Genomic DNA, 14,507 nt, shown 5'->3' with positions numbered 1-14,507 from the left:
ATCGCCTCGTTGTTGATATGCCCCAATGTTTGTGTTTGTTGTCGACGTACTCATTATAAAAGTCAAACTAGGAATGTTGATTTGTATTTGAAACGTGAAAAAGAGAACAATCGTAAGTGGGAAGAATTTGCAACTTACTTGTTGGTGGAAAGTTGACTTAAGTTAGGTAGTGATCAACGTATATGTAAATATTGTTACAACAAATTAGAAGAGAACAAAATGCGTGCTAGAACAGTACATAATAGCATAGAATTAGTAGCTATTCCGGAGGAACTGGCAGAATTGAATACATATGAGTCGGTTCTAATTCAATCTGTTCATCCTTTTCAAACTATAATTCGGATGGAGCCTAAAACAAGTAAACCGCTACCAACAGACTTGCAAAGAGGGCTGAAAGGAAGAGTGGTGTACTTACCTTTGGATTTAAAGAAAAATATTGAAACTATTGCTGGAGAGAAAGAGGAAAATTAGGCAGTAGTCATTCTAGTAAATGAAAGAGTGGGAAAATATGGAAAGAATTTGTGGATGTTAATAAAGTTGAAAAAGCTACCTTATATCTTATAGAGAACAATATTTATTACAAAACTGTAAATGTGGATGAACAGGTAATAAGTTTAGAAGATGAATCTGAAATTTCAAGTGGTCAAATAGAGAAAGTGGACAAGTCAAGGACTGAAGAGATTTATGAATATTACACATTATGTCCTTTGCATTCAAAAGAAGTAATAGGAAGCAGCATTGAGTTATTTCAAATGAAAAAAAGCACAGGGAACTCCAATGAGTGTATGGGAGAAAAGCTTGGAGGCTCGTTGTTTTACACAGCTGTTTCCTACTGGAGAAGGTGGACGATATGATGACCGACCTGTACGGATTCCAGCTTCAGAATATCGGTCAACAAGATTATATTCTGAAGATCCTAGATTTCGACAGTGCATTCCATACATATTTCACCTTTTGTTTGAAAGTGATCTGTCTTCTCTGTCGTATGCAGTGACCCACATAATTAAAACTGGAGTTCATCAATCACTTCTTTCTGCGAAAGAATTTGTGGAGAAAGTTCAAGAAACAGATGAAAATTTAGAAGCACAATTAATCAATTTGATGGCCGGTCAACGTGGAAGAAATGAGTATTGGTATCATCGTCAAGGAGAACTCAAGTGTATGTTATGGAACTTAGGTACACCAACATGGTTTGTCACACTTAGCTGTGCAGAGTATGCATGGGGAGATTTGCTTGAGTTTCTAAGAGAAGCGAATTCCAATATAAAAAATGTTGAAATAAAGACTCCTGGTGAACTGTGTTCATTGGATCCTGTAAATGTGTGCAGATATTTTAATCGTAGGTTTCAAGGTATGATGTCTTTTATCTGCAATAAAAAGAATCCACCTCTTGGAGAAGTTACCGATTTCTTTTGGAGAAAGGAGTACCAAGCAAGAGGTGCCCCTCATATACATATGCTACTCTGGATCAAGGATGCACCTACATTTGGAACTGATTCTGATGAAACAGTATTGTCTTTCATTGAACAGTATGTGACATGTGAGATTCCAAGAGAAGAAGGAGATAGAAGCTTGAGACAGCAAGTTTTATGTTTCCAAACTCACCTTTGTGGAAAATACTACAGAAGAAAATACAAGTCTAAAGGAAGATTTTAAACCAAATGTCGGTTTGGTTTTCCACATCCAGTCATTTGCAAAGGAAGAGTAAATTCTTTTTTTTCTTCTGTAAGGCACACAATAACTCGGAAATCTCCAAAGAATACCTACAACTTAAAAAGAACATAAGTGTCAAAGTATATCAATGACTACAATCCAGTCATTTTAAAAATGTGGAATGCGAACATGGACATCCAGTATGTTGCAGATAACTCAATTGCTGTTGCACGTTATGTTACATCGTACATAACAAAATCAGAAAAAAATGAAATGAAACAAATGTGGGAAGAAATTGCACAAGAGAAAAGTCTTAGCAAAAAATTGTACAGCTTTACTTTGAAAATGCTTTCCCACCTAGAAATTGGATCCTATGAATGTTCAGACCGCTTGTGCTCTTCAAGTTTATATTCAAAGTCACAAGGAATTATTTGGGTAAGTTTAGGTCTTGCCTGCAAATGAAATAGAGTGTTGAAATCATTTGAAGAAATTGAAGAATTAGCAGCAAATGAACCAGACAGTACAGACATTCTTAAAACTAATATGTTGGACACATACTATCCGAAAAGGAGTCAACATCTGTAACAGCTATGTCTGTATGAAGTACTTCAACATTACAGCTTCAAAAGAAATGTTAAACTGAAATTAAAAGAAGGAAAATATGCAGTAGCTGGATGTCATGGTTGTTTAGTAACCATGCAAATGGTAATCTTATAAACCACAAGAAACTCAGTTGTGAAACTCCAGATAAGCGAGAATTTTACTATTTAGCACTTCTCCAACACTTTAAACCATGGCGTAATGAAAGTGAATTACTTGGAGACTTTGACTGCTACGAAGATTCTTTTAATGCATGTAAAGATAGCATTGCATGTACCACTTTCCCTACATATTTAAAAATGTTGAATGATGAAGTTGAACAGGAAAAGACAATTACAGCTGAAATAGCTAATCAAAGTTCTCAAGATAGTCAAAGTAGTGGTCCATGTAGTCAAGATCCTCTTGGACAACCAATACTGGAAAATGAAGCAGCGATTGCTATGCATGCAGTCAAAATTGCAATGCAAAAAACACACAAGGAGAATAGTACATTGGAAAACTTAGAAGAACAAGTAAATGTTGAACAGAAAGAAATATATGAATAAGTGAGAGAACAGATAGAACATGGTTTGCTGCATGAAAAAAAGAATGGGTGTGTCCATCTTTTAAACCTCTTCTGATGTACATCAGTGGTCAATCTGGGACAGGTAAATGTTTTGTAATTAAAGTTTTGACCAGTTATCTTAAAAAAACTCCTGATTCACATTTATGTTGTGTGGTAACAGCTCCAACTAGATTAGCTGCACACAATGTTAAAGGAGCTACTTTGCATAGATTACTGATGTTACCAGTTGAGCATGATAATAAATTAGAATATCAGAAGTTGTCTGGAGAAGCTTCTTATGAAGTGTCAAGAGTGCTAAAGTAAATGAAACTTTTAATTATTGATGAGGTGAGCATGGTCTCAAACTTAATGCTTGCTTTTATACACTTAAAAATGCAACAGGTATTAAAAACAGATTATGACATTCTCTTTGGAGAAAAACATTTAATTGTATTTGGAGATCTGCTACAACTAACCCCTAAAAGGAGAACCAGTGTTTAAAACTCTTCTACATGGAGATACTAAAAAATCTTTGGGAAGTATTGGAAATGTGAATCTATGGTTACATTTTGAATATAAAGAACTCACTCAGAATATGCGACAAGCAAGAGATGAAGATTATGCAAATATTCTAAAAGATGTAAGAATTGGTGTTCTAAGCAAACATGGTAAACAAGCTTTTCAAAGTCATCCACTAAAAAACTTGTTTACAAATGAAAACACACCTGCAGAAGTAATGTACAAGAAAATGAAAGAAAAAAAGTCTATAGTTTGCTTAATGCCAACAGTGGAAGAGTGTTATACATTTAATAGAGAGCTTATGAAATTGGAAAATCAAGAAATAGTTCACATTGAAGCTATTGATAAAATCGAGCATCAAGGAATGACAATTCTTCTTTCAGAAAAACTACAGACTAAATTGGATTCTTTGGAAAATTCTGTATCAAAAACTGCTGGCTTAGAAAAAAATGTAGATGTATGTTTAAACTGTCGGGTAATTTTGAGGCGTAATCTGAATGTAGAAGAAGGTTTAGTGAATGGAGCAATGGGGAAAGCTGTTGATTTTGTGAAATATCAAAATAGAAATGGAATTGAATTCTTGAAAGTAAAATTTGATCAGATTACAGAGGTAAGACAGATTGCGCGTTCTGCTGCACTTTTTTTGTTTGTAAAAGACTTGTATGTTCATAGAAAACAGTTTCCCTTCAGTTAAGAATGCGCAATAACTATTCATAAATCTCAAGGTTTAAGTGTAGATAATGCTTTGGTAAATGTAGGAAGAACTGTGTTTAAAGAGGGAATGGTATATGTTGCATTATCTCGAGTTAGAACGTTGTCTGGTTTGTATTTAATTGATTTTGATGAGAACAAGGTTAGTGCTGATGTTAATTGTGTAAGAGAATATAATCGTTTGAGAAGGCTTTATGCTCCAAGTTTAGGTGAATATCCTGTTTATGAGAAATGTGTTGTGTGTTCAAAACGCAAACATGTTGAAGAATCAACTATGGTTGAAAAGCAGAAACAAAATCAAGGGAAAAGAAAAGATGTAAAGAAGCAGAAAATACAAACAAGTGATGATGTTGTCGGATACCAATTAGAAAATGCTTCTGGTGTCAACTGCTATGGTAATGTTATTCTAAACAATATATTTTATCTTGAAGATGTTTATGGTGAAATTATGGAAAGTCAGGAGAAAAGATTTGAGAACTGATAGAAGTGCTTCTGGTATTCGCCAACTGTTGGATACATGTACTGGATCTTTAATATTCAGTGCTAATATACAACAAGATGCACAAGAATTTCTGGTGGTTATGATTGGAGTACTAGAAGATGAAGGAATTCAGATTGAGAGTTTATTTGGACTCAGTTACAAAAGGGATCATAAATGTGAACAGTGTTCATTAACTTCAAGCACTATAGCTGACAGAGAACGATTTCTATATTTAACAATACCTGACTGCAAATCTGTACCATTTTCCAAATTAGTAAAAGAAGCTGATCACGAGATGATCTGTTCTTATTGTAAATCAACAATACTATCTACATTATGCCTACAAAGATATGGAAAATATTTGATTATAATGCTGCAACGCTGTAGACCAAATGGGAGAAAAGTGGAAACCAAAATTAAAAATGCTGTTGCTAGTCAAGTATCTATTTCTGGAAGAACTTTTGCAACGGTTGCTTTTGTTTTCCGTGCTGGAAGTACTACCACAAGTGAACATTATACAGTTTATTTAAAGTGCAATAATGGTTGGAGTCAATGCAACGATGCACACTTGGAAATGAAACCGAGATTGCCTTATCAATTACCCAACTCATACTTGATATTTCTGAAACAAAGATTTTAGATACATCATTCGGCCTAGTGGGAAGGTGTAAAGATACTTTAAGAAATTCATACTGGATGATATGAAAGCGAAGTTTTTGATACATTATTTGGCGTATTGGGAAAATGTCAACTGAAACTACAAAGTAAAGGTAAGATTTGAAGATTAGAAATAGTATTGGATGTGTTATTTGTGTTGATTTTGTATTATATTTGCGAGACTAAGGGATTTGTTCTTTTCTAACAATCTAGTTGATTGTTTTTTTCCCTGCTGTTTATGATGAAACTACACTGACATCACTGTGAATAGTGAAGCTAAGTAGAAGCTGATGACAGCAAAAAAAAGGGAGAAAAATTGTTTTCTGAACGTTAAATTATTTTGTATTATTTAAAAACTCACTGTAATTTGTGAAATATATTACAATACATAGCAGTTTTTCAGTTTATTTTATGTAGTTGAAAAGTTAGAAAAAACAGTACTAAGAACAAATAGCACAATAGTAGTTCGATATTTAAAAAATCTTTGAAATTCAATGAAAAAACCATAGGTTTCAGGGACGTTATAGTTAGAAATTAGCATTTAAAAAACCTTAGAAATTCACTGAAAAAAACATAGGTTTCAGGGACATTATAGTTAGAAATTAGCATTTAAAAAACATTAGAAGTTCACTGAAAAAAACATAGGTTTCAGAGACGTTATAGTTACTTGGACATTTGACTCATATAAAACCAGAGATATTCGCCCATTATAGTTAGTTGAGCTAACTATAACTTGCACACCCGCAATGCACTGCTGATGACGTCACATATTACATCACTCATGACATTGTCAGTGACATCACTGATGACATCACTGATGACATTTCAAATGACATCACTGTTAACATCATCCAGTGAATGTGTGTTTCTGTAAAGTTTAAATATTTTTCATATATTTCTATGCTAATGTCTAACTATAACGTCCCTGAAACCTATGTTTTTTCAGTGAAAATATATATATATCTATATATATCTATATATAGATATATATAGATGTATGTAGATATATATATTAATAGTTGATAATTGTTTTGGTGTTTTAATTGAATGTGTTTTAGGTGTAAGGGTGTTGGGGTGTGTGTTTAACGTTTGGCTAATGTAATATATTTATATTTCCTTATACCTGTTTATTAGAAGTTTTGGGTTTATTTGAAGTAATTTTTTTATTTTAAAATTTGTTTTTGGGTTTAGTTTTTAAGGATTTATAAGTTATGTTGGCAATAATATTGTAATCGAAATTGTGTGACTGTACATTTTTGACATGTTACATGTTTATTTATAGTCACCAATACTCATTTTTCCACTATTTTCGTTAACGATATATGTAAAAAACATTTTTTTTGTCAGCAATATTTGTTTGTTCGATATTAGTGATTTTTATAGTTAGGAATACGAAGTCGATATTTTCTAGATATTTAATTCCTGATATTTGTGTATATCGATATTTGTTAGATTGATATTAAGTCAGTGATTCATAGTCAATTTTAATTTCCCTACAAAGTATATTTAAAGCAATGAGATACAAAGGTCCTAGAATTCTCCCGCATTACACCAAAGTCAGAAAAGGGCATCCTAAGAATGGTACCAGTATTAAAATGTATTGTGTATCCTGATATTTCGGTCCATTTTGTAAAAGGGTTCCAGAGAAGTCCACCCCTTTTTTGAGCATTTCACCCTTTCCATGAATAGAGAGGTGTTTCCATAAAATAGCTTGCTAAATAATGATTCAGTCATTGTTGAAACCAAGGTGATGTAGGATCTAGCCATTCTGCAGCAATACATAAAGGAGCAAAAAGCGAAGGAATAGCCCCAATATCATCATCCCAACCAAATATAATCATATGTGGCTTGATTCTTACATTAGTCAGTACACTAATACATTCAAAAATCCATTACCAGTAGTTCTCTAGTGTTTTGCAGGAAGCAAACATATGCACAATATTGGCCTCTACTTGATTACAGCATGGACACCTGGAGTCAATACTGCAGCCAAATCTGCTTAGTTTGGCGGGGGGGGGGGTCAATACATATTAAATTTATTTTTCTAATTTTTTAATCTTAAATTTGCAGAGATCAGTGATGAGTTTCCCACCCTAATGGTTTCCTCAATATTAACTTGGCCCTCTCTCTTAATAGTTGTTCCCATTTCTATTTTAAATAGCTAAGTCATCATGTTCTATCTATCAATTATGTATTGGGATTTCAAACATTCTTGTCAGAATTTTCCATATTTTCCATGGAATTATTTCCTGATGTTCTAAACAAGAAGCCAGGGCCTCACTACCCAAATGTATCTCATAAGAAGAGGATATGTTGTTTGTTTGCTCCGTAAGACTTCATAACAGTACCATGGCAAGCAATACAACTGCTGCAAAAATAACAGAATTTAAAATCGGGGAACCTCATCTTCCTTTTGAGATCTTTTTGATCCTTTTGAGATCAGCGATCGAAGAAATGTTTGACCCTCCTTAAATGTTTATACCCCCAGACGAAGCTGCTACAAATTGAATCCAGGTTTTTACAATTCAAAGGCACAACCTCTAAAGATATGGTGACTTTCTCAAGAGATATGGCCCTAAAGAAATACAAGAAACCTGGCAAAAATTAAAATTTCTATAATATTACATATGCAAAATAGTTAGAAGGGGATCATTAAAGCTGTTCAATTTATTTTCAGTTTTATAAATGGATCATAGTTTTCCAAAATGAATTTATCCATCTTCAGTAACAATTTTATATCTAAATATGTGAATTTACTAGTAACATGTGAATCTTGTAGTATAGTAATTTGGTGATATTTGGGTTTTGCCTTTATTTAATAGACATCCTGACATGACACCCAATTCCTCTGCTTCTTCTTCTATGTCCCTTATTGCAAGATTGGGGTATGGTGTCATTATAGAGATATTGTCAGCATATGCCAGTAATTTTGTCCTGTGTCTGTTGTTCACTGTGATTGGCTGGATATCAGCATTCCTTTGTGATTTCTCCAGAAATGGTTCAATATAGATAGTGAACAACAGTGGGGAGCACTGGTATTCTTGTTTGGTTCATCTTGTAACATCTATTTTCTGCAACTCCCATTTATTAGCAGTTTCCCTATTGGAAGGAAAAATGAATCCCCAAACGCTAAGGGGTCATTAGCAGTGCGGGCGGATCGCCACCGCCGGCCCGGCGGTGGCGATCCGCTCGCCAAATGCCCCTGTTGGACCCCCGCCATATTAGCATGGCGAGGGGCACCGTGGCAGACGGAAAGACCGTCAGCCACTTTTCCACCGGTCGGATTGCCGACCGGGCAGAAAAGGGAGCTAACATGGTGGTGGGGCCTTGCAGGCACGCCATCCATATTAGCATGAGCAACCTGAAAGGCCTTTCCATGGCGGCATCCCGCCGCCATGGAAAGGGCGGTAGAGATTGCTTTGGGGGCCCGTTGTGGGGTGGGGGGTGAGGGGCTGCACTTATGGGGTACCTATGGTGTCCCCCTACATTGGCATACACAAGGTGGCAGGCACCGCACAGTGCCTGTCACGTTGTGCCTGCCAAGGCTCAAAATGCATCTTGAACATTGCAGAGGGTGCTGCTTGAAGCGCCACCCGTCACAATGTTCAATATGCAGGATGCAACCACCAGGGTGGTGGTCGCATCTTATTAGGCACAGCGGGAATGCCGCACCCCTGGCAGGCGGTCCCGCATACCGTTACGGTGGCGGGCGGACTTTGTCCACCCGCCATCGTAATGGTGCCCTTAGTGTCTCATAGTATAGCAAAAATATTGCCAGGACACCCTAGTGAAACCCTTTTCTATACCAAGCACGATCATCCCTATTGGGGTTTCATTACCATGTGCTAAATCAAACAGTGCAATTACTCTGTTAATATGGTCCATTGTTCCTCTTGGTTGACATGGAAAAACGACCTTGGTGATGACTCTGCTTAACTGCATGACCAATATTTTCTAACACATTTTAGTATTGCTATTTGTTGATGAAATAGGGTGATATGATGCTGGAATGGAGGACTTTTCATCTTTTTGTAAAAAATGATTACATTAGTAAGAGTCCAGGAGCCTGAGGGGCCATGTCTGGTTTATCCTACCTTAAAGAGATTAAGAAGTGGGCCTGAGATCATCCTACCAATTTGCAAGGAGCACAGAAATAGCTGCATATATTTCCTCTATATCTGTCTATTGCTTCCAGATCTGCGGTACAGTCTTGCTCATATGGAAACATCTGGAACTATACACCTGTGTTGTCCCTCATTGCCTCTATATAGTTTCTATCTGCCTAGTGTCTCAGCTTACTCGCCACGACTTTGCTAATACTTTTTCCAAGCTCATAGCTCACTGTTTTGTGAATGGCATATTTTCTGGCCAGCTCCTGAGTAACCCTGGGCATAGTGGGCGTAGTGGGGCTACGCGGAGCATCACGGAGTGTGCCCAAATCTACGCGCACCCGCACACGCCGTGTAGCCCCACTACGCGCCGCCCGCCTCCCTCCCGCCCTCATTTTAAATTTACTTAGAAAGTTAAAAATAAAGAAAATTACTTACCTGAGCTGCCGCGTCCCGGGGCTCCATCTTCCTGATTCCTCGCTAGCTTCTTCGTCACAAATGAGCATGCGCAGGCGCCCGCGCATGCGCATTTCTCCCGAGATGGCTGTGTATGTCTGTATGGTCTGTAGTAGTCGGAGGAGGTGAGCAGCAATCCATGCATAGAGAGCATTGCTATGATCCAGATGAGGGTCTGGATGATGGTGCGTATTGAGCTTTGGGATAGCCATCTGAATATCCTACAAAGCATGCAGAGGATGAAGAAGCAGGAGAAAGAGTCAGAGTTGACCAAAGTCGTCATGGTTAGCTTATTGTTCAGAATGATGCCTAGGTTCCCTGCATGGTCAGTGGGGGTAGGAGAAGGTCCGAGTTCTGAAAGCCACCAGGATGCATCCCATGGGGAGCTTTTGTTTCCGAAAATCAGTACCTCTGTCTTGTTCGTTTTGAGCTTCAGGCAGGGAGGGGATGAGATGTCTGTAATCGGCGTAGGATATGATGTTGAGTCCGTGGATTTTGGCGATGCAGCCCAGCGGTGTCATATAAGTGTTGAAGAGGGTGAGATACTCCACCGATGATTTCCTAGGGTTTGTAGGTAAAGAGAGGAAGGCAGACATTTTACGTTTTTTCTGTGAGGAAAAAGGCACTCCATCTCAGAGGGGCTCCTTGGATGGTTATGTTGTGCAGTCTTGTGATGAGTATGTGGTGGTAGACCATATCAAAGGCTGCTGAGAGGTCTAAGTGAATCAAAGTTGCAGTCTCTCCTCTGCCGAGTACAGCTCAGATGTCGTTGGTATCTGCAATGAAAGCTGTCTCAGTGCTGTGGTAGCTGTTGAATCTGGATTGGGAGTCGAGTAGGAGGTTCCGTTCCAGATGTGAGGAGAGTTGTTGGCTTTTTCTAATACTTTGGCCGGGAGCAGGAGTATTGAGATCAGTCGGTCATTGTTGAGTGTGCTGGTGTCTTCCGATGGCTTTTTTAGTAGTGCGGTGACTTCTGTATGTTTCCAGTCCTAGGGGATGGTGGCCATGGCAATTGAGGTGTTGAGCAAGGTGGTGAGTATGTGGCTGATTCTGGCTGCGCCTAGGTTGAAGATGAGGTGAGGGCCCGGGTAGATTGTGGCCTCTGAGGGGACGGAGATCATGATGGAGGTGGTATCCTGTGGGGAGAGCTGGCTACATTCAGTTAGTTGGATATCTGTGATGGCAGTGGGGTAATTGTATTGCTTGAAGAAGTTAATGGCCTTGGGCTAGAGTTTGAAGTTTCTATAGATGTTGGTGATTGTAAGACCTGGCACCATTGGCGTGGGTCTCCCTTCCATTTTTGCTGTTGCCTCATATATTTTTGCTGGTGTTAGATGCTTTGGGCACTGTGCCACTGCTGTCCAGTGCCACAGTGCAAGTGCTCCCTATTGTAAATGAATGTATTGATTAGTGATTCCATGATTGACTGATTTGGTTTACTTGTCAGACCCTAGTATAGTGTACTGAGTGTGCCCAGGGCTTGTAAATCCAAATGCTGCTGGTGGGCTTGCAGCACTGGTTGTGCCACCCATAGAAGCGGCCTTGTAAAATGTGTCTAAGGTCTGCCATTTCAGAGCCTGCGTGCAGTCTGGTACTGTCATGCTGACTGGGCACGTGCACCCACTTGCCAGTCCCTAAACCTTCCCTTTTCTCCATCTCAGACACTCCTATGGTAGGTCCAAGGGCAGGGTGCATTGTAAGTATAAGGGAGGACATGTCCTGGTGTGTGTGGCATGTCCTAATAGTGAATTACAGCCATTTTCATTTTTTCACTATTGCAAGGCTACCTGTTCTCCATAGGCCAGAATGGGCAGTTTGGTTATTACCTCTTATAACCCTTTAGTATGCCTCAACTCAGAATGATAAAATACATCTTTCAGTGATGTTGGTTTTAACATTCTGTGTTTGAAAATACCACTTTTAGAAAGTAGCTATTTTCTAACCATTCAAACCTGCCTCTGCTAGGCTGTGGGTATTCCTTTGTCTGGAGTTTGAGTGACAGGGGAATCCAAGGAGACAGGGTGAGGTGTTCCAGTGGTGAATAGAGAGATCTGCATCCAGATGGGTGGGAGGAGTTTACCTGGGACCAGAATAGGGCTGTGCCTGCCTTCCACAATTCTGGCTCCACCTCCTGGGGAGCGGCTGATGTTTCTGCCCTGCACTGTGAAAGGAAAGAAGGAGTCATGTAAACAGAGTGCTCCAGAACTGGTTTGGACTGGGCAAAGGCCCCTCTCCCCTCAGAGAACAAAGGATGTTTGGGTATAAGTAGTGGGGCCCTGATCCCAAGAATTTAGATCACTTTTGGAACAAGAAGAAACCTTTACTGAGGAGCGGAACCTGAAGAAACTGAGGAGAGACTATCCCTAAGCCGAAGGGCTGCTTGGGAAATTGGCCTGCAGTGGTTTGCCTGACTGCCAAAGAAAGGAGAAGAGACTTTGTGTGCTTATTTCAACTTGTAAGGATCTCCAAGGGCTTGGAACAGAGCGTGCCTCCTGCTGAAGTCTCAGGGACAACAGACTTCAACCCCCAGCTCCCCAGAGTTCTTTGGAAGTGCCTGCTGCTGTTTTGGGCCTTCTGAGGGACTGCGTGTCGCAAGGAGCTGTAAGCGCGACTCAACGAAGCCGAAGCGTGTCGCCGTCGCTGCTGCTGCCATCACACTTCTGAACAAGGGTGTTGCCGCTGGAGTTGTCGCACTGCACCGCACCAAGAGAAGCGTCTCGCAACGAAGAGGAAGCGTGTCGCGGTCGCTGCTGCCTGCCGTTGCACTTCTGAACAAGGGTGTCGCCACTGGAGTTGTCGCACTGCACCGCATCGAGAGAAGAGTCTCACAACTAGGAAGATGCGTGTCGCTGTTGCTGCCGTCGCACTTCTGATCAAGGGTGTCGCCGCTGGAACTGTCGCATTGCACCGCATCGGAGAAAGCGCCTCGCATCCCTGAGAAGCACGCCGCTGTAGGAGCTGCTGCCGTCGCATTTCTGAACAAGGATGTTGCCGCTGTAGTTGTCGCATCGTGCGAAAGCTTCACGCATCGTGGGAAAAGAGTGTCGCAGTTGGAGCTGTTGCCGTCGCACTTCTGAACAAGGGTGTCGCCGCTGCAGTCCACGCATCGAACAAAGAACTTCTCGCATCCCCGGAGAAGCGTGCCACATCTGGAAGATCTTCACGTCTTTATTTCTTTGCATGCATCAGAACTTTGCCGCATTTCCATCGCTGCAACATTACTTGTCGTGGAAGCGCAACGCATCGTAAGGTACATTGACTCAAAGTGTTGCATCTTATGAACTGAACTGAACTGAACTAAGCTAAAAACTACCATCTTAAAGTAATAGTATTGTGTATTTTTGTCGTTTATGGTCTTGTGGTAAATCTATATAAAGTATATGTATTTTTGATATAAAACCTGTGTGGTGTCCACTTGTAGTGTTGTCACTGGATTACTGTATGTGGTCACAAATGCTTTACACACTGCCTCTGAGATAAGCCTGTCTGCTCGTGCCAAGCTACCAAGGGGGTGAGCAGGAATTATTTTAGGAGTGTACCCCCTTACCCTGACTAGAGGCAAGGGTCCCTATTTGTCACAAGTACCCAGCCAGTTCAACTCGCCCAAATCCCTGCTTGCATGGCATCCCGCTGGAAAGGGTACCTGTATTTGAGTGTTCTGGGGTCACTCTAACTGATAAATGGTTTGAGGGATGCAAATAAACAAAACATGCCTAAAGCTAGCACAGACCACGGGGGGCTGACCAAGTTATTTAGGAATTCCTGCCACAAACCTATCGGACCGCTCGTGGAGATTTATAAAGGGCAAACCAAGAGGTCAGCAATGTACGGGCACAACTTTGGGGGCACTGTTCTCTTAGAAATATCTCCAAGACCGACAATACTTTTCTCAGGCAGCTATCTGGTCTTCCCCTCAGCTCCCCTCTCATACCGTTTCAACTGGACTAGGGGTTGTGACCAATTGCAGACAAAATTGCTCTTAAACCCCAAACCTTTTGGCGTCGCTTATGGGTAACCCCGGAATTGGCTGTATATAGGGCAGAGTTAAAAGAAGTCTTGGGCATGCAGGGTACTGGGAAACTACCTTGGTTTGCAAACATAAGGGATACACATCTGAATATGGGTAAAGCAAGCCTATGGTACAACCCTGAGGAAGCATGCCCCACAATTAATAGGAAGGAATTGATTTGGAGCTATTGGGAGGGTAAACTTGCCCACCTTCAGGAGAGCCCAGTAATAGGTGCATTAACAGCTGCATTAATGAAAGTAAAAGACAAGTATATCCTAGAACCTCCCTTGGATGATATACAACCCGTACTAGCAAGAAAACTATACATGCAATTCAGGCATGGGGTTCTCCCTCTACGTGCTTTTTCTAACAAATGGACAGGCACAACTCCTCTGGGGTGTCCGGCTTGTAGCAACACAGAGGAGTCAGAGTTGCATATACTCTTCTGCCCTGGCTATAAAAAAGCCAGACAGCGATGGTTGATACAACTATGCAGAAACTTGTGGTCCCAGCACTGTGTAGAGGCAGCTAGGCTCCTGAAATACAAAACCCAAATGTTCATTGTATTTGCGGTGTCACGTTTCCTATATTCCATGTGGTGTGTGCACAAGTCACTCTTAGATACCAACCTACAGGGCTAAGCTGATAACTATTTATTATTTTAATTAGGACTTTTAACCAATTTTTATTATTTGTGTTTTACAGAGTGCCCTTTTAGTGTTTTTTTAAACTTGAAATACAACATTTTCATCTTTTCTTAATGCTAGT

This window comes from Triturus cristatus, chromosome 9 (genome assembly GCF_964204655.1).
Source record: "Triturus cristatus chromosome 9, aTriCri1.1, whole genome shotgun sequence".
Taxonomy (NCBI): domain Eukaryota; kingdom Metazoa; phylum Chordata; class Amphibia; order Caudata; family Salamandridae; genus Triturus; species Triturus cristatus.
This window is presented reverse-complemented; position numbering follows the sequence as displayed.